Raw genomic sequence first — 22872 nt, 5'->3', positions numbered from 1 at the left:
AACTCTGAAAAAGAAATCACAAGATGGAGCCACAGCACAAACACAAATTCTATTGCATTTGTGCGTGCAGTGTTTCTGGGGTGCCTTATCTTCCTCACTGGTACCACGAGTTCCTTCCTTACCACATCTTTCTTTTTGGGGATGGAGGATACCTAAAAGCTGAAATCTTGAAGATAAATCGTAGACAGTCAAAGAACTGAATGATGCTATTTTTTACTGAGATCGCAACAACACGAGAGGGCATCTCCATGCACACACTGCAGAACTTCTGAGCACGGTTGCAGGAGTATATAGCTCGTGAGGGCAAATATTTGCAGAGCATTATCTGTAAAATAAAGCGATTGCAAAATGACAAACGTTGTTCTATGTAGTGGTTATATATAAAAATTGCAGTAGGATATATTTTCTGCATTATTTTTATTTCAGCATTATTTTCTGCTCTTCTCCCTTAACATATTGGACTGGCTGCGATCCTGGTATCCAGGGCCACCCATAAGAGGGGCAACCCCAACAATTGTCGAAGGTCTGGACCCAGCCCGTAGCCAGACCAAAAATGTAGCGGGAGCTCGGCTGAAGTTAGGGAGGGCCCAATCCAACCATATTATAGTTCATCAGCATATTATAGTTCATTTGCAAGCCTACCGTGAAAATTTTAGGCGGTTCAGCAAAAATTTAGGAGGGCCGGCCCCCTAGACCCCTCTGGACCTTTTGAGAGTCCGAGTAAAAAAAAAATGCTTTCTTCATTCTGATATAATTTTTTGAAGTTGAAATTCCCGACAGAGACGAAATGATTATAATTCTTCACAAAATTCTGTAAGATTAGATTTAAAAGGAAGTGTGGATTTTGCGACTTCCTAAACGTCCTTCGATGACAAGAATAAAGTTTAGTCAGTTGAAAATACAGGAATTTAGCGACTTTTGAATTCCTTTTTCATGAAAAGGGAGTTGACAACAGTGGGGGCCAATGAAAGCTATGGGGGTCCGTGCTTTGCTCGTAGGACTTTCGATTCACCCTGTAGTAGAGTCCATTTGACGCTCTTCAACCATCTTTGCTTAAAACCTATTTTATAAAATGTTTTGTCAACAATGACAAGACAAAAATGTGGTCTTCAAATAAGGTATGAAACTAAAGAGGGAGAGAAAAATAATAGGAAAAAAGTGTTCCACGTGTCTGAGAACAAGTACCACAAACGAACAAAAGATGGCATTGTTGGTGGTTCCAGTTATGACCTAACAAGTGGACAGGTGAAGAATTTCCACGTAAAGAAAAAAAAGCAAAAATATTTATATTATTGTTCTCCTTTTAAGGAATCACTTCATATTTTATATCTAACAGATTTAATGGTGTTAACTAGATAACAAAAAAAAAAAAAAAAAAAAAAAAACCTACAAAAACAAGGCAATATCGTTGAATTTATGGTGTAACGTTCCTTTGCTACACTTAGGTTAATATAAATATTTTTACCCTTGGACTTAAAGTATTAATAATACAGTTTAAGTATTTGTTTTGTTTTATAAGAATGGAATGTGCGAATTTCTGGTCAGGGCTTGAGCTAGGCATAGTTTTAATGATATAATACCTGTATTCACATTTCGAGTGGTTAACTGTGAATTGGCTTCTAACGTTGTTGTTCATCGGAGGAACACAGTGTGAAGGTATCATCTCAGGAGTAATGGTTATGGACCAGTTTAGTTGGTATGTGAAGAGGATAATTAAACATTCTATGATATTATTGGGGGGGGATCCAAAGATGAAAGATAGATCCAGGGTACGAATTATTGGGGGGGCACTAGCATATTTCAGATTTTGCCACGGGGGTGGGGGTGAGATTGTCCACCGAGGTTTCACTATTTCATTAGTATATTAGTATTCAGTTTCTTAAAATGCGTATGTTTCTCAGAACTCATTGGTGGAGTCAATTGCACCTGCTCTTCCCAAATGACGCCCCTGGTTGGGAGATGCCCCGTCAGTCATATTTTAATTCTCTCCAAATAAACTAACTAAAGCATCATTACCATGGATGATTGCCCCCCCCCCTAAAGAAAAAAATATGTTTGTTGATAAAATGTTTGCATTTTCAAATTCCTCTGGTTTTTGTGCTTTTATGTAATTTTAATCTACAAACCTTATTTGAAGGTAAAAATAAATAAATAAATAAATAAATAAATAACCTACTCATTTTTGACTTCTACTAATTTTATATTCACCCAGCTATCGGGTATGTACACTCATGTCCAAAATTATTGTCGTATGTCTATAAATATGTTGTTCTAGGAGTATAATTTGATAACGAACTCGCCTGGTATTTCTTATAATGTTAGTATGTGTATAATCGGCAAAGACATGTATGTGGCAAATTTCATGTCAAAAGAGCAGTAAATAAGAACAATAACAGGAAAATGAAGTTTTCTTGTCCATTTAGCAACATTTTGTTTTACTCATTATAATTTTCGTATTTATAATTCTTTTCCTATGAAATTTACCACAAATATACATTTCCCAATTATACACATAGCATCAGTATTAAAAATACTCTACAAGATCATTATCAAATTATATTCTTACAAGAAGACAGCTATATATATGCTACAATAATTTTGAACATGAGTGTACATATTGTTTTCCCTTACATTTTTACCGTCGTCCAGTGTAGCTATTTTGTGCCTATAGTTATCATTACAGCCCGGATTTATATGCAAAATGCATATTTATAGTAACATGCAGAAACGTATGGAAAGGTTTTTTTTTCTCCCTTTCCGAGGAACTTTTAAAGATTCGTTTGAGACGCATATGATAACGCATATAAATGCATAATTTGAGTGAATTTCGATGTACAAGCATATTTCGTAAACTTTGCAGGATGCGGTATATTTCCGAATTTTATTTCTGCATACTAACGTATTTCAGAGTACATCACAAGAAACTGGGTTATATTTAAGGTGAACTGAATCACTTTGTATATGCACGTGTAAATTATTTGTTCTTTAATCGTTGTTTGTTGCTCACAATCCTAAGGAAAGAAATTTTTGTAAGAAATTGAAATTTTATTTTCTTCGGGTATATTGCAGTGCATTAAATTTTTAATGAATATTTTAGAGCATATTTTTTAAAAAATATATTTTTCGTGCATATTTGCATGCATATCTCAGGAGTTACTTGTGCATGGAAATCCGGGCTCTAGTTATCACTAGCAATTCTATCGTCATGCCCTTCAGTTCGCCGTCGCAGCTGAATTCGGATTAGATGACGACGTTAAATTCTTGCGTAGGTCTACGTAGTTGGTAATTAATATATTTAGGGGGCCAGGCTGTCCAAATTCAATGTGAGAATGAATTATAGTAAAATTTGTAAAATTATCCCCTAAGATTAGATTAAATTTACAGAAAAGTCGGGATTTTGAGGGAGGGTCCCGAGCCCCAGGATCAGGCGGACACCGAGAAATTTTTGTTGGGAGGGGTCCAAGCTTTAAGGGGGGGGGTGTTCAATACTACAAGCCACTACGTCTATGTAGTATCGAAGGGTATTAACTGTTCCCGAAAAGAATAAGTAATTGTAAAATATTTTCTCTTATATTTTCTGAAAAAAAATAAATAAATGATTGAATTACATTTTTTTAAAGAGAAATAGTACGGATAAAATGTAAGATTATTTTTTTATGCTACATCAGTTATTTTCCTGTTAAACAAATATAGTTGTATTGAGAAAGTGTAGAAATGTATGTTGAGTTAGGAAGTTTCGAAAGTCTGGACCCCGTAGACTTGCCTCCTCGCGGGTGTGCCCTGGTTGGAGTCTGGAGAAATGCACACCGTATCAAAGGGGTTCTCGGAATCACGAAGCTTAAGAACCACTCATTTAAGGATAATGTAAAGCCACAAAACGTTTGTTTCTGTGGTGATAAGAGATGACGTTGCTATCGCCCTATCTTTTCAATGTAAATTAATATTCACAAAAAATGACTAATAACTTTCACAAATACTGAACTATGTTCTTCACTGTCAGTCTGTTTGAAGATAATGACTATACGCAGCAATTGTTCCGAGCAGATTTTCGAATTGTTGACTCGTTCATTGTTGAGTTCAACTAATTGTTGCAGAGGAATTCAATGCCTCTCCCCATACCATTTGTTCTAGGACTCTGGAATTCTAGTATTTAGCACAGCATGATGTAATCTATACGTTCCAAGGTGACAATTTTTCGACATGTTGTTCTTTCCATTGTTGCAAGCTTTTAATTGTTGTAGAGAAATCCTATGCCTCTCCCGTTATCGTTTGTTCTCGGACACTGAAATTCTGGCATTTATTATAGCGTGATGTAATGTATGAATCACAAGTTGACATTTTTTTTTTGAAAGTTTATTCTTTCCATTGTTGTAAGCTTTTAATTGTTGGAGATTCCACAGACCTGAAAGGGTAAATGGTAATTGCCAGCAAATTTTATTATTATTATTATTATTATTATTATTATTATGTGTGACGTTTGGCAAATAAAATAAAATTATACGATCAACACGCTTTGGACTGGAGTTGGACGTGCCCACACCACAACACACGGCCAAGTGGCGCAAAAACGTTTACCGAAGGCGGCAACGAAGCCTGAAAAACCGGAAGTATTTCGTCACTGCGGGAGAGACTTAACGTCACCATCACAACAAGTCACGGAACATTGAACCCAGCCCATGTCTATAGTCTTTTTCCTCTCCTCCTGTGTTAAGTCCTGTCAACACCATAAATAATCAAACAATAGCGCCTTTTGTAGATTTTAGCCAAATACATTTGCAAACAACAAGAAGGAAAAATATAACTTAGGTGTGTCCTTTTTTTTAAATACATAAGCTAACTTCCATACTGTTATGAGAAATTAAGAAAGAAAAACTCATTGGAATAAATATGACAAATTGCCGTTATGTCAGACACATGCGTTGCAGGAGGGCCGTGAAATTTCACGCCTGACTGATAAGTTCTTATTGTGACCCAGATTTTCCCTTCCCAGCTGATTTTTGAGTATTGAAAAGAGAAGCATTGAAAGTGGAGGCTGGTGTTGGTCGTTGTAATAATATATAATTCGTGCTTACATTTGACTTCACTCACTGAGGTCTGTTGTTGGGGCGTGTCACCGTCACTCTCGCAGACACCCATACGTGCTCTATAAACAAAGAGCGCTATGTACCGTATACAAGTGGCCGATGTGAAGACAAAATGTTTTAAGTAAAAGCAAACGCATTGATCAGATTTGGAATATCGGATTGAATGCTCTAAATATCTCTGTTCTAAATCTTCAGACAGTTTCTATTTTTATATGAAATTCAAATCCATGCAGCTTCTTCTTGACCTCCATTGTGACCAAACGGTTAAGCCAGCGTTTCCCAACCGGTGTGCCGCGGCACACTGGTGTGCCGCGAATGGGCCGCTGGTGTGCCGCGAGGAAATCGAAACATAATTATTAATTCTATTGCAATCAAATTGCAATACATTGTGTCTCACATTATATTTGTGAGGAAAAATGTATATTTGTGTTTCACATTACTTTGAGTGCCTACTATGATTCTACAATTTTAAGTTCCATACTGTGTTACTATTCTGTACATTTTTAATGTTAAAAAAATATTTGTTATAATTGGTATCACCATTGTTGCTTCTTTATTGTTGCAGACTATTTCGTAACTTGAAATTTTAAAATATTATTCAATCATTTCGAGTAAGCAAACCTGCATACAAATTACCCTCATTTGTGTTTTAAAAGTACAAGAGATTTGTTTGTTCGTTCGTTATTTAGTAATCTTCCTTCTTAGTGAAAGGTTGGATACAATTTTCGAAAGAGAAAGTGTATTTTTATAAACCTGAGTCTTATATTTCATTGTAATTGTTTTCTATTTTTAAATTAGAATGAAAAATAAGCATAATGATTTACCACGGATTGAAACCAGTGATCGAACCTTCTTGTCTGTGAAAAATATATCAGTAATCACAGAAAAAATTACCAATGTGTTTTATGTTTACAAATAATAATAATAATAATAATAATAATAATAATAATAATAATAATAATAATAATATCTTAATGAGTGTGCCGCGAGAATTCAAGTTACACCCGTAGTGTGCCGCAAGTTGAAAAAGGTTGGGAAACGCTGGGTTAAGCGTACACGCCTTTAGTTTGGGAGACCCAGTTCATTCTTATCGGGAGCTTATGTGGTTCGGAACTCGTTAAGTTGTAGGTCGACGCCTCATACAGTCTTGCTGTTGAAAGAGACGCTAAATAAATCCAACTCAACTCAGGCCGAGGGGGCGCTGTGGCTCAGTGGTAGAGCGTTCACCTCCGGTGCTTGGGGTCCCTGGTTCGATCCCAGCTCGCGCCGTGTGGACTTTGTGTGAACAAACACCGTGCTCGTGGGTTTTCTCGGGGTTCTCCCGTTTCGTTCCACTTTCTTCATTTCACCATTTCATTTATTTCTCATCATCACCGTCTCCTTTACCCTAACCGGCATAATCGTGGGACGTAAAACTAAAGATTTCATTTTTTTTCAACTCAGGCCGATAGCCAGCTCAAACGTAGGGGAGCCCGGCTGAAGTTAGGGGGGGAAGCATCCAACCATATTATACTTCATCACCATATTATAATTCATTTGCAAGTCTACCGTGAACATTTTAGGGGGGGCAGCAAAAATTTAGGGGGGCCGGCCCCCTAGACCTCCCCTGGATACGTGCCTGACTCAACTTCTTGCTTGATCCAATACATGTGAGGCTAAGGAATACTGTGATGACAATGAATGAAGCTGATGGAATGAAGAAAGTGGGAGAATCCCGAGAAAACTAATGCACTTGTCCACCACGAAGCGAATTTAGCGCAAGCTGGAATCGAACCAGAGACTCCATGCACGGAGGTGATCGCTCTACCACTGAGCCATGGCGACCCTCTGTCCTTTTTGTGTCAACCCCTTAAGATTCCATTATTTTCTCCTGAACTACTCATTGTCACACATAGGTTGATACAGACGTTTCTCTTTGTCTTTTTTTCACTTGGACTATCACCTCTGAAAGTTTACCCCCATAGTACTGAAATATCTTGTATAAAATTTAAATAATAGTTTTGGAAAATCTATGGCAACGATTACTCATTTTATACGCATCACTTATCCCGACTATTGTGTTATTTTTCATACAAGAATACCGCGATACTAGAACGAATCCTTGTGTATATATTGCTTCTCCCTTGTTTCTTTCGTTATAAACTCGTTAAAAAAAAATGCAAGTTGAAACTGTTTAAGTTTTCACCTTAGAAAAATGAAAGAAAGCAATGTTTCCTTGAATATTATTTAACAAACAAAAGAAATCCATGACGTCACAAGCGTCTAATTGATCACCAACCTTTAAGATCAAAAGTGGATCAAGGCGAGAGGATCTACGAACTAATCTGCCTTTGGCAAATGATTGGTTACAAAGCGTCATTAGAGGAAAATGATGTCTTTTTTTTATTTTCCTATTCGTTTGGTTGAAAGGAAGAAAAGTTATGTAATGGTGCTTTTGTAGTTAACACTTCGGATGGTCAGTTTGAATGATACGTGATTTGACCTTGAATGCAGTTAACATGGTGGAGCATCTCTTTCTCTCGATTTTTTTTTACTCCTTCATGTGGAAGGCCGAATGATGTGCATCAGTAAAACAGTGTTTCGGAAATCAGACTATTTTTATGGATGATCGAAACCTTGTTCGGTGACCGTGTATTACCAGATGACAACATATATAAACTGAGCATCACAAAGTGTATCTAAATTAAAATAAAGATAGAATGGCGAAAGAAACCTGTAGGAGGAAAAAAAAAAATATTATGTTGTGGGACCTTGAAGAGCTGAGAAAAAGACTCATAAAATGCTTCGTGTGGAGTATGGATCAGAAACATGAACATTTCACAAACATGATGAAAATCAACTCGAAGCTTTAGAAATGTGGGTGTGGAGAAAAATGGAGAGAATTAGCTGGGTGCAGCGGAAAACGAATGAGAGAGTCTTAGAAGTGGTGGTGGAGAAAAGAACAATTTTAGATATTATTAAGAAGAGGAAGAGAAACTGGTTGGGACATTGGCTGAGAAGGACCTGTAGATTTATCATGAGGGACATGCTAAAGGGTATGGTGGCAGGAAAGAGAGGGAGAGAGTGAAGAAGACTACAATTTCTGGACGGTATCACAACAGAAAAATCGTACGTCAAGACGAAGAGGTTAGCGGAAAACTGTGGAGCATGGAAACTTCTCAGATGCAGAAAGTGATCTGGTAATAATGGCAGAATACCGATGATCATTTATGACAGCGACTTCTGTTGTACGCAGGAAGGGAAGTATCCCTAACAATGGCTACATTTAAGCTGACAGAGGATAATGTTTCATATCATCCTTTCACTTTAGCTTAATCATAGTTACTGGGGAGGGGTTGAAAATTGCATATGGAGATAAAAGGGAGATTTGTGTTTCTCCTTGTATGATAAGGATGTGTACTTTATGATCAACCAGTAAAATGTGTAAGATCCTGAACACTGAACACCTGAACACTCAGAATACACTACTTTTTCTGCAAATGCGGAAAAAACTAACATTCATCCCTCTTCATGGCCCTTCTTCATCTTTTTATAACGGGATCGCGGTGCCTCAGTAGTAGAACGTTTGCGTCTACTGCATAGTTTCCTTCATTCGATCTCAGCTTGAGCCGTGGAAGTAAACTTTGTGGTGGACAAACGCCGTGTGTGGGGGTTTTCTAGGGGTTCTCCTGTTTCCTCTCACTTTCTTCATTCCACCATTTCATTCATTTGTTATCATCACCGTCTCCTTTAGCTTACGCAGCATAATAGTGCGACGTAAAATTTAAGAGTTTTATTTCTTTATAATAGCGGTTTTCATTATCACTGTCATTCATGTAACTACAGGATGCATGAAAACTAATTAGTCTTTGATTTTATTTTTTAAATATTGAAACAATCTCAATAAAATTTTGTATAGGTACATCTGTATTATGTAAAAGTGAAGTGAAATTAAATGTTTCCCACTATTATGCCCTTTAGGCTAAGGGAGACGAATGGTTATGGCAAGTGAATGAGTGATGATGGAAGAATTGGTGGAATGAAAATGTGAAAGGAAACGACAGTACCCAGAGAAAACCTATGAACACAATGTTGTCCACCAGAAATTTACTTGGCCGGGGATCAAACAAAGAACGCCACGCACCAGCAAAGGTGCCCGAACTCATGAGGTTGGCACCCATGAGTTTGGAACTCACGCTCGCTCGACCTCACCCTCACGAAGTGAGCGTGAGGTTGAAGGAGCGCGAGTTTTGAATCATGGTGTGAGCGTGATGTCGAAATGATGTGAGTGTTAGGTCGAGTGAGCGTGATGTCGAAATGATGTCGTGAGTGTGAGGTCGAGTGATCGTGATGTTGAAATGACGTGAGTGTGAGATGGAGTGAACGTGATGTCGAAATGATGTCGTGAGTGTGAGGCCGAGTGAGCGTGATGTTGAAAGGATGTCGTGAGTGTTAGGTCGAGTGATCGTGATGTAGAAATGATGTGAGTGCGAGATGGAGTGAACGTGATGTCGAAATGATGTCGTGAGTATGAGGCCGAGTGAGCGTGATGTTGAAAGGATGTCGTGAGTGTTAGGTCGAGTGATCGTGATGTCGAAGGGATGCCGTGAGTGTAAGGTCGAGTGAGCGTGATGTCGAAGGGATGTTGTGAGCCTGAGGTCATGTGAGCGTGGTGTCGAAATGATGCCGTGAGTGTGAGGTCGAGTGAGCGTGATGTCAAAGGGATGTCGTGAGTGTGAGGTCGAGGGAGCGTGGTGTCGAAATGATGTGAGTGTTAGGTCGAGTGAGCGTGATGTCGAAATGATGTCGTGAGTGTGAGGTCGAGTGATCGTGATGTCGAAATGATGTGAGTGTGAGATGGAGTGAACGTGATGTCGAAATGATGTCGTGAGTGTGAGGCCGAGTGAGCGTGATGTTGAAAGGATGTCGTGAGTGTTAGGTCGAGTAATTGTGATGTCGAAGGGATGTCGTGAGTGTGAGGTCGAGTGATCGTGATGTAGAAATGATGTGAGTGCGAGATGGAGTGAACGTGATGTCGAAATGATGTCGTGAGTATGAGGCCGAGTGAGCGTGATGTTGAAAGGATGTCGTGAGTGTTAGGTCGAGTGATCGTGATGTCGAAGGGATGCCGTGAGTGTACGATCGAGTGAGCGTGATGTCGAAGGGATGTTGTGAGCCTGAGGTCATGTGAGCGTGGTGTCGAAATGATGTCGTGAGTGTGAGGTCGAGTGAGCGTGATGTCGAAGGGATGTCGCGAGTGTGAGGTCGAGTGAGCGTGGTGTCGAAATGATGTTGTGAGCGTGAGGTCGAAAAGATATCGTGAGCGTGAGTTTGAGTGAGGTTAATCCAAAGTGGGCACCTTTGCGCACCAGAAGTAAGCATCTACCACTGAGCCACCTTGTTCCCTATTATGAAATAGAGAAGAGGCTCGGTCGCAGAGCACTCATCTCTACTTTGATGAATTCTTAATTCGATTCCAGGTTATGGTGGACAACATCGTGTGTTGGTTTTCTCATGTGTTTTCCCGCTTTCTCCCACATTGTCATTCTACAAGTTTTTAAATAATCTTCTGTTTGTATTAATAATCTATCTTTCTTTAGCTTACAGAGCATAATCATGGGAGTAAAACTTTATAGAAATTCCATTTCATTTTATTCATTATGATACAGGACTACGTATGTACTAGCTCAGAATTCAATGTTGACACCGTGGTATTTATTTCCAACATCAATGTTACATTCTCCGTATAACGTGATGTCAATGAACGCTTACTTCTTACGTTCGTTAACCGAACCTTTATTCATAACCTCCCTATGACATTCTCGATTGAAGGCCAAATGATTTTATTTCTATCTTTCACTGTATGCCACAATCTGTGCACATCAACAACTGAATTCCACACTTCGTAAAATCCCACAATCTGAATATTCGTCTCAGGATTCAATAAATGTTATATATATAGCTATGATAAAATTTTAGTTTATTCATAATTTTTTAACTGAATTTTCAAAATTGATATTTTTCGCACTATTTAACTTTTTAGTGAAACATTTTCTGCTGTTGAACGTTAACGCTCTGTAAAAAATTCATTGGAACTGGAGTGCGTCCACCGATTTTTCTGTCCTACCCAGTGACTGATTTTGTTTGATTCTTGATATTTTTTTTTCCAAGATTTTCTCTTAAGAATGCAATAATATATATTTTTTTTCGTACTAAATGGGAAAGGCAAGGTGGAACGTACTGAGATCTATCCACTAAACTTGAAATTAAAAAAAAAAAAAAAAAAAAAAAAAAAAGCCACGCAAAAAAGTTGCGGAAAAAAGCTTTGTATTTTTCCCCAAAAAAGCCTTTTTTTCCCTAATCCTTGCATCTCTACCCTTGGAATAACTTGATTCATGTATAATTTTAAGGAGTTCTGCTAGTAAATAAATAACCGTTTACCTTTGATAGCAGCGGAAATCTTCATCAAGTGTGAAGTCTCCAAGGGAGGAAAAATCATATATAAAAAAAAAAAGCAACGGAAGTTAGTTGTGTTCTACATTCTCACGGATGAATTCAATCTTTCTTGTAGTTGTATCTGAACATCAGTTACGACTTCTCCCAGAACCCAAAGAGAATGATTTTTCCTACCGATGGAAGAAGATCTGAATGCAGTTCGCTTGCGTGTTACACGCCATTCCTTGTTTTATCTTTTAACTTCTTCTACAATTCATGTTACATTGCATTGAATTTCATTTCTTCATTCATTTGTTCGTCTGCATCATTTCGTCATTCGGAAGAATCTTTATTACCATCTTCCCCTCACTCAGAAGTTCCATTGAGCACCTTTTTCTGATGATTGATAGATATCAATGCACCACAGAACTAAGGCAAAACTCTTAATGATCTAAACTGTAGTTTTAAATTTTTCAATCTGTGGAAGCGATTTGCCACTGGGCTATTGATCCTCGTTCTTGCTGGATGTCTGGCTTTCGGAAGATATACCTGCTCCGAATAATGTGATTCGTGAATACGACTCAGCCCTGCAGCAAATCTTGTTTAGAAATATGAAGCTCTTTTCAACCTGATTACACCCTTTCCTATTGTTGAATCTGCTACTTCAGAAGTTAGTGTACAACCGACATGCTTCGCTTGTTTTGTTTTTTTGTTTTTCTTTTATTTTTCTTTATAATGCTGTTGTTCTTAGTGAACGGCTATTCAATGCGTTCGTATCGCGTTTTTTATGGCTCATGTTTACGCTTGGCATACGCTGACCATATATGGATGGCCATATGCCAGAGTAGTCTATCTACCTTTTTCACCAATTTTCAGTTAATGAATGCTTGTTACATTAAAAAAAAAAGTGCCTTTTCTTATGCCAGAATGAGCCAGGCAATAGCAGCATTAATTTCAAAATAAAAGGGCCACTGGCTCATTCTGGCAGAAGAAAAAGCGCATTTTTTTTATGTAACAAGCATTCATTAACTCAAAATTGGTGAAAAAGGTAGATAGACTACTCTGGCATATGACCATCTATATTCAAATTCATCCATTAGCCATCCATATTCATCCATTAGCCATCCATATGGCTAATCACAATGTGCTACAAACACAAAAGCAATAAAAAAAAAACGCAGTGTATTCGATGCGCAAAACACAGTGTATTCGATGCGTTTCGGAACAATAGTCCACCTGCTGTTTCGGAATCAGTAAAAGATGTCTACAGGAAAAGGGAGGGGGGAGGAAAGACGTGTTGCCAGGCAAGGGGATTTTTAGCAAGAAACAGCTGCTTGGAAGATCCTTTGTGCAGAGTATTAAAACTCTGCTATTATAAAATGTGTGCATGTATAACAAAAGAAAATTCACAAAAATACAAGAAAAATCCGAAAAATTAGCTAATCACAGAAAAACCTATGTTACATAATAGGCTTATTTCTCGTGATTCGCATGAATGAGAATAAGGGTGTAGCAGTAAGACCTCGAAAACCTGACTGGCTCACAGTATGATTTATAACTCTGGTGAAAGTAAAATTACCGAGTAGCCACCTAAGTCTGGCTTCGATCCTATGTGTAGCAGAAGTTTATTTTTCTTTCTAAGCTCGTTTCAATACAACTTAGCGATTCACCCAATCTTGGTAAAATGGGTTCCTGAGGAAACTTGATATTGAATACATTAAATTATCTTCTCTACAGGGTGGTCCGGAAGTGGGCGTACCCCCCTTTAGTTTCAATAGTGTAGTGTTAGTTATGGTAAAATGTCTGTACACAATTACCTTGAAGTCTTAAAAGTCTCATTAACATCTGTATGATTACCATCCATGTCGTAACACAGCTAAATTCTGCGCCAAGTTCTCGCAGATGTTTTGCGGAGATACTCCGGAGTCACGAGGCTGAAGGCGTGTTCCACAGCTGCTCGTAATTCCTGCGTTGTGTGATATCGAGTGTTTCTTACTTGTTTCTTTACGAAACCTCAGAGAGCATTGTCTGGTGTCGACAAATCGGGATTTCTTGGGGACCAGGCAAAGGGAACTGGTGAAGATGCAAAACCTCTTCCAATTCAGCGACCAGGGAACGTCTGATTCAGGTAATTGAGCACGTGAATCGTGAAATGCGCTGGTGCTCCATCCTGCTGTATCACAGCAATGTCTTTGATACCATTTTCTTCCAATTAAGCCAAGCAATGTGACCAAACAAATGTGGGTAAAACGTAAACCGTCAGAAAACACCAACTACGGGTACACCCACTTCCGGACCACCCTGTACGCAGTGATGTTTTCAGGGGTTGCTCCAAGGGCTAGGGGACCCAAGCCTCCCAAGATTTGCTTTGGCTCCCAGAATTTAGATAAATTTTGTTTGGATATCTGAGAATGAAACACATCTAAATCCTCTTCTCAAAGACGTACAGAAATCAGCACCGCTGGATGGTCCTGGAGGAATCTCTCCCTGCCCCCCCCCCCTTTTTAGAGGCATATCTCTGATCATGTTGAACGTGGGCTACTGCCGTTTTTGCAGTGCTACTTTCACCTCTATATTGAAAGCCCCTTCTTCCCACGGACGAAATCTGAATTCGTTACTGCCTGTATGTGGGTAAATCTATAGTGATCGCAAGGAGTGGTGAAGCCTCGCCTAAACCTTACCGATTTCACAAACCAATAGAACGCGAGAGCATGTTTCAGTCATCAATTCTATCCATGAAATTTTGCTAGTCTCGTCTCTCGCGATTTATGGAGAACATCTCCCGAGCGTGCAATGTTGCCTGAGTTCCGCTAAGTTTCGTTTTTCTTATTTTTGTCGTTATTGTTGTTGTTTTATACTTTTGCTATTGTTTAATTTGAATAGTTGTTAGTGTTCCTCTTTAGTTCTTTAAGTTTTTTTTTTTTTTTTTGTTTTTTTTGTTCGCTGTATGTCTTCTTAGTTCGCCAACGTTGTAGATGCACTTCTGATGTTTGACGTTTTCTTGACTGAGTATTTCGGAAGGCAACTCCACGAATGGTACCGAAAGTTTCCTATGTATCACACACAAAGTAGAACAGTTCTGTGTTTGGTACGGACCCCAGGCTTCACGAATCCTTGTGGTCACTCTAGGAAGTTTACAGCCTTACTTCTATAATTCGCTGCTCCGCATCCTCCACCGTACGGAGCATCATCTGACTGCAGTAGTCGCGAACATTATCCACATTATTCTCTCTGAAAAACTGGTTGACAGACTTCCGGGCTCATCAGAAACGTCTTTACGCTTATCACGAAATACCATTCAAACACACGACCACGAGACAGGGCATTCTCGCTGTAAATTATTCTGATCACCTTGTGCGTCGCTTTCTCTAACTTACAACAAAACTTAATATTCCGTTTCCTTCCATGTATAATCTAAGACAATGGGAAAACAGTGTGTCTTTGATGATAGACGTTCAGAAGGGCATAGATGCTCTCTTTAACAAACCTTCAGATGTCCTGCAAAGAACAAAATATCTTGCCATTAATGTCACACGATTAAAAAAAAAAAAAAATGTCAAGAGTACCAACATGAGTTCTGGAACTTTATTGTCAAACCTTCGTGCAATTTTCAGTTCGTATTATCCAAGACGAAACTGAGGGTATCATTATCTTTCCTTTCGACATCCCTTTAACAACTTCTCCTTGTACTAATATCTTTTTAAGTATTTACAGTAGGATTTAAATCGGCATCCTCTTGTTCATTGCCTTGCATAGATTTTGCGAAGTGGGAATGCTTTAACCCACGATTATACATGCCGTACATTAGTTTCAAGCAAAGAAAGAAGAGGAGAAAGTATGTTCATCGTGAAAAAACAATATCATCAAATTAGATATTTCAAACAACGGATTAACAGTTTTCATGAGTCGTTTTTGAATTATGTCCTTCCGTTCATTTATTCCAATGTGTGTAGATACACTTGCCTAAAGGGAATACCTCTTCTACTTTTGAACTAAAGATTTTTTTTTTTTTTTTAAAGATTTCCCAGTTCTTTGAAAATGTTCTTTTTACCCCGCAAAATTAGGGTAGTTTACTGGAGCGTTAAAGTTATAAGCAAATATTTCATTAATAACTGTAGAAAATGATGTAAGCCATTTCTCATGGAAAACTAAATTCAGAAGGAAATTTTACTCTTATGGTGATTTTTTTTTTTTTTTTGGTTTTAATTATCATTTTCTGAAATGACCGGTGATTTTGTTCATATTTCGTGAGTAAATATTCTATTCATAGCACATGTCATAAGTGTTTTCTGATGAAAGATTTCATTAGGGCTGGTTTAGTCGTGTGTGTGTTTTCTTGAGGTGAAGTTTTTTCTAAAAGACTCTGACAATTTTCTGTTGTTCATATTTTATTTGGTCTAGGAATTAATTCGTGCGGTTGGTACGCACACATTGAAGCTGTAGTACAAACACAAAATACATAAATACCTTAAGAAAAATATTGTCCATCGCTAGCCACCACTTTCGCCCATCTGTCAGGCAATGTACGGATTCCGTGGTGAAAGAAGTCCTCATCCTTGGAAGCGATCCAGTCAGAGACCCATGTTTCGATATCTTCTGAAGAAGTAAACTGCTGTCCAATCAAATCGTTGTTCATACAATCGAAGAAGTAGTAGTCCGAAGGAGCAACGTCTGGTGAATACGGCGGGTGGGGTAAAACTTCCCATCCGACATTTTCTAAATAGGTTTTGCGACATGTGGGCGAGCGTTATCATGTTGAACAATAAGTTTATCATGTCTGTTCTCCCATTCTGGTCGTGTTCTGGCCAGAGCTTGCTTCAAACGCATTAATTGTCGTCGATAACGTTCTCCATTCATAGTTTCACCCGGTTGCAGCAGCTCATAGTACACCACACCTTTCATATCCCACCATATGCACAGCATAACCTTTGCACAGTGAATATCTCGTTTTGGTTGTGATGGACCTGGTTCACCTGGTTTCACCCAGGCCTTTTTTCGTTTAGGGTTCTCGTAATGGATCCACTTCTCATCACCCGTAATAATTCGATGCAGAAACCCCTTTCTGCTCTGTCGTTGAAGCAGCAATTCGCAAATGGTTTTTCGTCTTTCAACGTCTCTGTCTTTCAATTCATGTGGAACCCAATGTGACATCTTTTGAATCATTCCCATGGCTTTCAAGCGTTTGGAGACTGTTGTTTGATCAACGCCTAATGCTGCTGCAAGTTGTTCCTGCGTTTGACACGAATCCTGCTCGAGCAATGCTGTCAATTCTTCGTCTTGAAATTTTTTTGGCTGTCCAGCTCGCTCTTGGTCTGCCAAGCCGAAATCACCACTTCTAAACCGTGCAAACCACTTCTGACACGTTCGCTCAGCTAGAGCATGGTCACCATACACTTCCACCAAAATACGATGACTTTCAGTCGCACTTTTCTGCATGTTAAAGTAATGCAGCAGGACACCCCGCAAAAACACTTTATCAGGCACAAATTGCGCCATGTTCACTTAACTACAAACTGGTGTTGTTGACGCTTTAATCCACTGCCCTATACTACGAACGATACGCGATGACAGGGGTTTGCAACACATGTGTGGATACACGGAACTGTGGGACGCTCCGTTCGTTGCGCCATCTCTTGTCCACCCGCAGGAATTAATTCCTAGACCAAATATATATATATATATATATATATATATATATATATATATATATATATATATATATATATATATATATATATATATATATATATATATATAAGTGTATCAATAAGAACTGAAACATGATCAAAATGAATTTACTTATTAAGAAATGGGAACGACAAAGTTTAAAGAATATTTTTATTGAATCTTTCATAACCTATAAAACTGTTTCATGATGAACTTAGGAAGGAAAATGCTGGCACCGCACCTACTGTTTGCTTTAGTATTTATGTAACTTGCTGTTCGATAAGAAAAAAAAGTAACAGAAAAACGTTTTTTTATAAAGATAAATATCAACATGTTTTTTTTTAAATAGATAATTACATTTTTTATATAACATTGGGCTGCACTTCTTCATTGTACAACGTCGTCTGTTACTATATTGGATATTGAAGAGGAATGTTATAAATTTATATCAAACTCTTCTTAACCTTTCACGTCTTTTCATCTTTATTTTCAGTGTAATATATGCATATAAAACTAAATATTCATTCGCATGAAATGTCATGGACGCATGGGTCACAATTCATTAAGCATAAGCACTTGAGAAAAAATAAGCCTTGAAATTTCAGTTACATGTATTTCATTCTTCAACGGAAAAGAAATACGAAGCTCACGGTTGCTCAAATTTTATACAAATTGCTTGATTCCAGTAAAGTCAAATCAAGTACGTGAATGATATTAAACTGAAATCATATCAATGGGGTAGAGCTCTCATCTCTGGTCCAAGGGATTCCTCATTTGACCCGAGGCCATGCGATATTGTGGTTGACAATAGGAATGGCCAGAACCGGTTCCTGATGGAACCGGTTTTCGGTTCTGAACGGATCCGGTTCCGGAACCGGATTTTCGGATCCAGGTCTGGAACCGGTACCCAAGATCCGTTTCCAGAACCGGGTTTTTAGATCCAGGACCGGAACCGGTTCTGAAAACCGGAATACAAAAACCGGTTTCTCGTGGAACCGGTTCCGCCGGGACCGGAACTTTGTGTCCATCCCTAGCTGACAACATCGTGTCTGTGACTTTTTACGTACTTCTCTCGTTTTCCTTCCATTTTCTTTATCCCACCCTTTCATTCATAATCATTATGACCGTCTCCTAGCCTCGGAACATAAACGTGGGACGTAGAACTAAGATATATCAAAGAGCAGTGGAGTACAGGAAAGTTCTTTCCGGATTTTAAGTTCGCCCTTCCGCTTCAACAAGATGTTATGGAAAAATATGCATTCCCCATATTAAGATATGTATTAGCAGTACCGTGCCGTGAGGAAGCTAGTAAGGGGGCGCAAAATTCAGGAGAAAAAAAGGAAAAATTACTTGGAATATATGTATGAGGGCACCGTCGTATACTTTCGTCGCGGGCGCTAATTTTCCGCGGTACTGCACTGTGTATTAGAAACAAAAATCAGGTGTGTCCTGAAGCGATGAACTTGTGTGATCGAAACCCCGTCCCTTGATGAAATTTTCTGTATGCAATTGTCAAGGAATTAATCGACGTAAGTGTTTTTAAAAACGTACTCTTCTCTTATGAATGTAGTTTATTTTAAGAGAGAATTCTTCTGTGGCTATGCGGTTAGCGTACGCCCTTTTGGCGTGGTAAATTCGGATTCGATTCTCAACGGGAGTTCACGTGGTTCAAATCCCACGTTAAGCTATAGGTCCACGTCTCATAGCCTCGCTGCTGAAAGGGACGCTAAATTAAGAATGAAAATTTTAAGACGGGCAATAAAATAAGGACTAGTGGATGTAACGATGTTCAAATAAGATTTGCGTATCGTCTCCGAAAGTATTGCTTTGTCTCCGTACTAAAAAATTGTGAACATCGGGATGGTACTATACGAATTAGCCACTTGGGCAATCCCTTTCCACGCTCTTTCTTTCCCTATCTGGAGCTAAGCCGTATTTGCGAAAACGATCTACGTATTAAAATGCTAGGTTTATATGTTTGTGTCCAATCCGTTCGACAATGAGATCCCAAAAGCCACAAGTGCTAGAAACGTGCCGTTTCCGCTGGTCGATTCCAAATTTTGTGAAGATTGTTCAGTTCTAATTGAATATTTACAAATGACTGTTATTTCTTTATTACATGTTTTAGAGAGTATACTGGAAGTGTTGAAATTTTTTAAAAAGTAAAGCACCATATCCTGCGAGTTATACATTCAACACAGCACTTCTATAAACGGGGTTAGTATATCTCTCCGGCGTTTGTTTCATGGCCAAATGATTATGATAAACGAAGGATAATCATTTCTCCAGTCTAAGATGAATCTTTATTGTTAGGAATGTTTTGACCAATGAACACCATATATCACTAACATCATATTAATTGTGTGCGTAATGTATTTGCTTATTACATATTGCATGCAAGAAGAAAGAAAAACACTGATCATACATGAATTAGAAACTCCAACCGGAAGTAGGCTCAAATCTTGCAAACTGTGCGAGATATTGAAAAGATAATCGAAAAGATCTCCCCTTTAGGATCTCCTTTGCCGATTTTTTATCAAGACGTCCTTCATTTGTGTCTGAAAAGGGACATGTACAGACAGTGGCGCATTTACGATTTTGTTTCGGAAGGGGGGGCTTTGCTAACTTTCGGGGGAGTTGGGGCTTTGCCTGAAAATATGAAAATTATGCAAGGTATTTTTGATATACTTTACTATAGTAAGAAAGATTTCGGGGGGCTTAAGCCCGGAAGCCCCCTCGTAAATACGCCACTGTGTACAGATATTGTGAGGATTGACAAGTAGATTCATGCTCATATGTGAATGATGCGCTGTTTAGAGAGCGCAGGTTCAGCTAATAATAATAATAATAATAATAATAATAATAATAATAATAATAATAATAATAATAATAATAATAATAATAATGTTTGCATCTGCGAAAACATTTTTATAAGGAGCATTTCTAATGTTATTTAATGATTATCTGATGTGTGAAATATACGAAATAAAATAATACATAAATTTAATCTCATGAAATGAAAGTAGGTAAGATTTTTTTCATTTCAAATAATGTTCAGGGATATTTTATTTATTTAGTACATAGTTCGTTATCTTAAAAAAAAGCTCCCATCGGAGCATCTCACCACACGTAGAATGCCTTTTTAAGAGATGACAAGAGATATACCTTAGTAAACGGATGAATGGTAAGGTTTTATTTTATTTTGTTTTTAAAAGCTATAAAAAAATGAAATCTTTATAACAGCAGTCATATTTTTTGTTTCACATTCCAATATGATAAAAAAGTGTAGTGTGTATATATTGCGTAGGTGTTCCGCCCTTATTGGGATGATTCTGTAAATAAAAAAAGAAACATACAAACAGCAAATAGGCTTTATGCGGTAGATGTAAACATGCTGTACCGAAGTTGAGTCATTGAGTCAATATATATATATATATATATATATATATATATATATATATATATATATATATATATATATATATATATATATATATATATATATATATATATATATATATAAGCCAGTCTTGCTGTAATGTGTAACAGAGAAAATGTATATATTTATTGCTTGCTTCACTTGTGTTTACGACTGAGATTACATCTATATAAACAATAATAATGCCGTATTACTTTCGTCATTTTATTTTTCGAAAGAGCATTGCGTTTGTTTTTTTCTTATGTGTATTGGGACAACGAGTTTCTTTTTCTTTTAATTTTTGTAACTTTTTTTTTTTACGACATTACAAGATTTTGGTGCGTTCAACAGAATTAGTGATATTATAGATATAACTTTTCGCATTGTGTGCAATACATACGGCGTATATAACAGTTCTTTCTTGTTGTTTTGTAGTTATATAAACAAGAACTTTATAAAACACATGTCTTTGTCATTCATTTGTTCTTGTTTGAAACGCAACATCTTTTTAATGTCCTTTTAATTTTGACAGTGATTTGTTTTTATCACCCATTTCTTATTGTCTTTTTTTTCAAAATAAATAAAACAAGTGAAAGTTTTTTTTTTTTTTAATTCCGAAATTTCAGTTTTAGTTTGAGGTCATTGATAGGTGTGTTGGCTTAAAACTTGTGCGTGGTAGAATGAAGGTATGTACTTGTATCTGTACACGTGACATTACAAAACACTTTTTTTCTTTAAAAGCTTCTAAATTGGTTTCAACTTTGTGTAGACTGCAACGCAACAACATATTTCTTCGTTACAGTTTTGCTAAAAGTAAATGGACTGTGGTTTTCCTTTGAAAAATAAAAATAGAAATAAAAAAATAAAATCTTCAAGGCCAAAAGTTGACGTTCATTTGTCCTTTGACAGAAGCACGAAGGCGCTAATAAGTTGGCACAGTGTGAAATAGTTTAAGTATTTTTACCTTTCCCTGGTTGGTAGTTAAAACGTATTAACAACTTTGTGCTATGAGTGCCTTTATTTTCATGGTAGCTTCCTTTTTTGTATAAGTTGGTGACTCATTTGTTGCCAGCTATGTTAGATTTATTATTTTTTTCGTAATTTTCAACGGTCACCTAAGAACTTACGGAATACGAAGCGGATTTATATATATATATATATATATATATATATATATATATATATATATATATATATATATATATATATATATATATATATATATATATATATATATATATATATATACAGTGAAACCTCTCTAAAGCGGACAGCCGTGGGGAATCAAAAATTGTCCGCTATAGAGAGGTGTCCGCCTTAGAGAGGTTTCAATATATTTTTACGTAAATTAGTACAAAGTACTATGCAATTAGGAAAAAATATTTTTGCATGAATCATGTATTTATGAATATTACCAAACGTTACTGTACCTGCATTATTTTGCGCCATCCAATACTCTATGTTCAAGGCAGAACATCAGAACATGGAAACAAGATGTTATAGTTCTCTGTACTTTACACTTATTGCTACTTACTATGTTTTCGGTATGTTGCTTTAATTTGTGAGTCAATTGCAGTCCAGTAATGATTTTTTTTTTTTTGAGACAATATGCCTACCGCGGTCAAAAAATACCAAACTTATCTCCTACTTGGTTAGAGATTCCAGCGGGACAGTAGAATGACTTGTCATCCCAAACGGTGGCAACTTTCAACCACTTTTGTGTCTCCTCTGGGTTGCTGAGCAGACAGTTGAGGAGGCAAAATATTGTCACACTCTCATGTCCTTCATTGCTGATACACGTATGGATTACAAAAATGTATTTTTACTATAATTTTCAACTTGTTTGCAGAGAAAGTGTCCATAATATGGAGGTAAATAATACCTATAAAAGACAGTCAAGACTGTCCGTGTCCGTACTAGAGAATGTCCGCTTTAGAGAGGTTTGCCAATATGCTTTTTCCTATAACAGTGTTTGGGGATTACAAAATTTGTCCGTTATGGGAGGTGTCCGCTTTATAGAGGTGTCCGTTAGTAGAGGTTTCACTGTATATATAAATATATATATATATATATATATATGTAGGGTGTTTCAAAACAACACGACAACATTTGAGAAGTGATTCCTGACACCAAGCTAAGACAAAAAAGTATAGACCAACCTGGGTGCACAAATGCTTTCTTTCGGAGTTATAGGCTGCCGAAATCATGAAAAACTTAATTTTGAAGGTCCATAGCTCCAAAATTGTGGGACCTACCGTAATCGGGTCAAAATTTCACTCAGGAACTCAT

At 37.4% G+C, this 22872-nt stretch overlaps 1 protein-coding gene across 2 annotated transcripts in view; it reads left to right on the top strand.

The window, feature by feature from the left end:
• Positions 1-22872, top strand: part of Myo10A (unconventional myosin 10A) — a 744055-nt gene that overhangs the window by 87556 nt on the left and 633627 nt on the right. The window lies entirely within an intron of this gene.

Source organism: Thermobia domestica, chromosome 11 (assembly GCF_964235325.1).
Source record: "Thermobia domestica chromosome 11, izTheDome1.hap1.1, whole genome shotgun sequence".
Classification (NCBI taxonomy): Eukaryota; Metazoa; Arthropoda; class Insecta; order Zygentoma; family Lepismatidae; genus Thermobia; species Thermobia domestica.
Note: the sequence above shows the minus strand (reverse complement) of the source record. Positions and strands in the feature narration are given on the sequence as shown.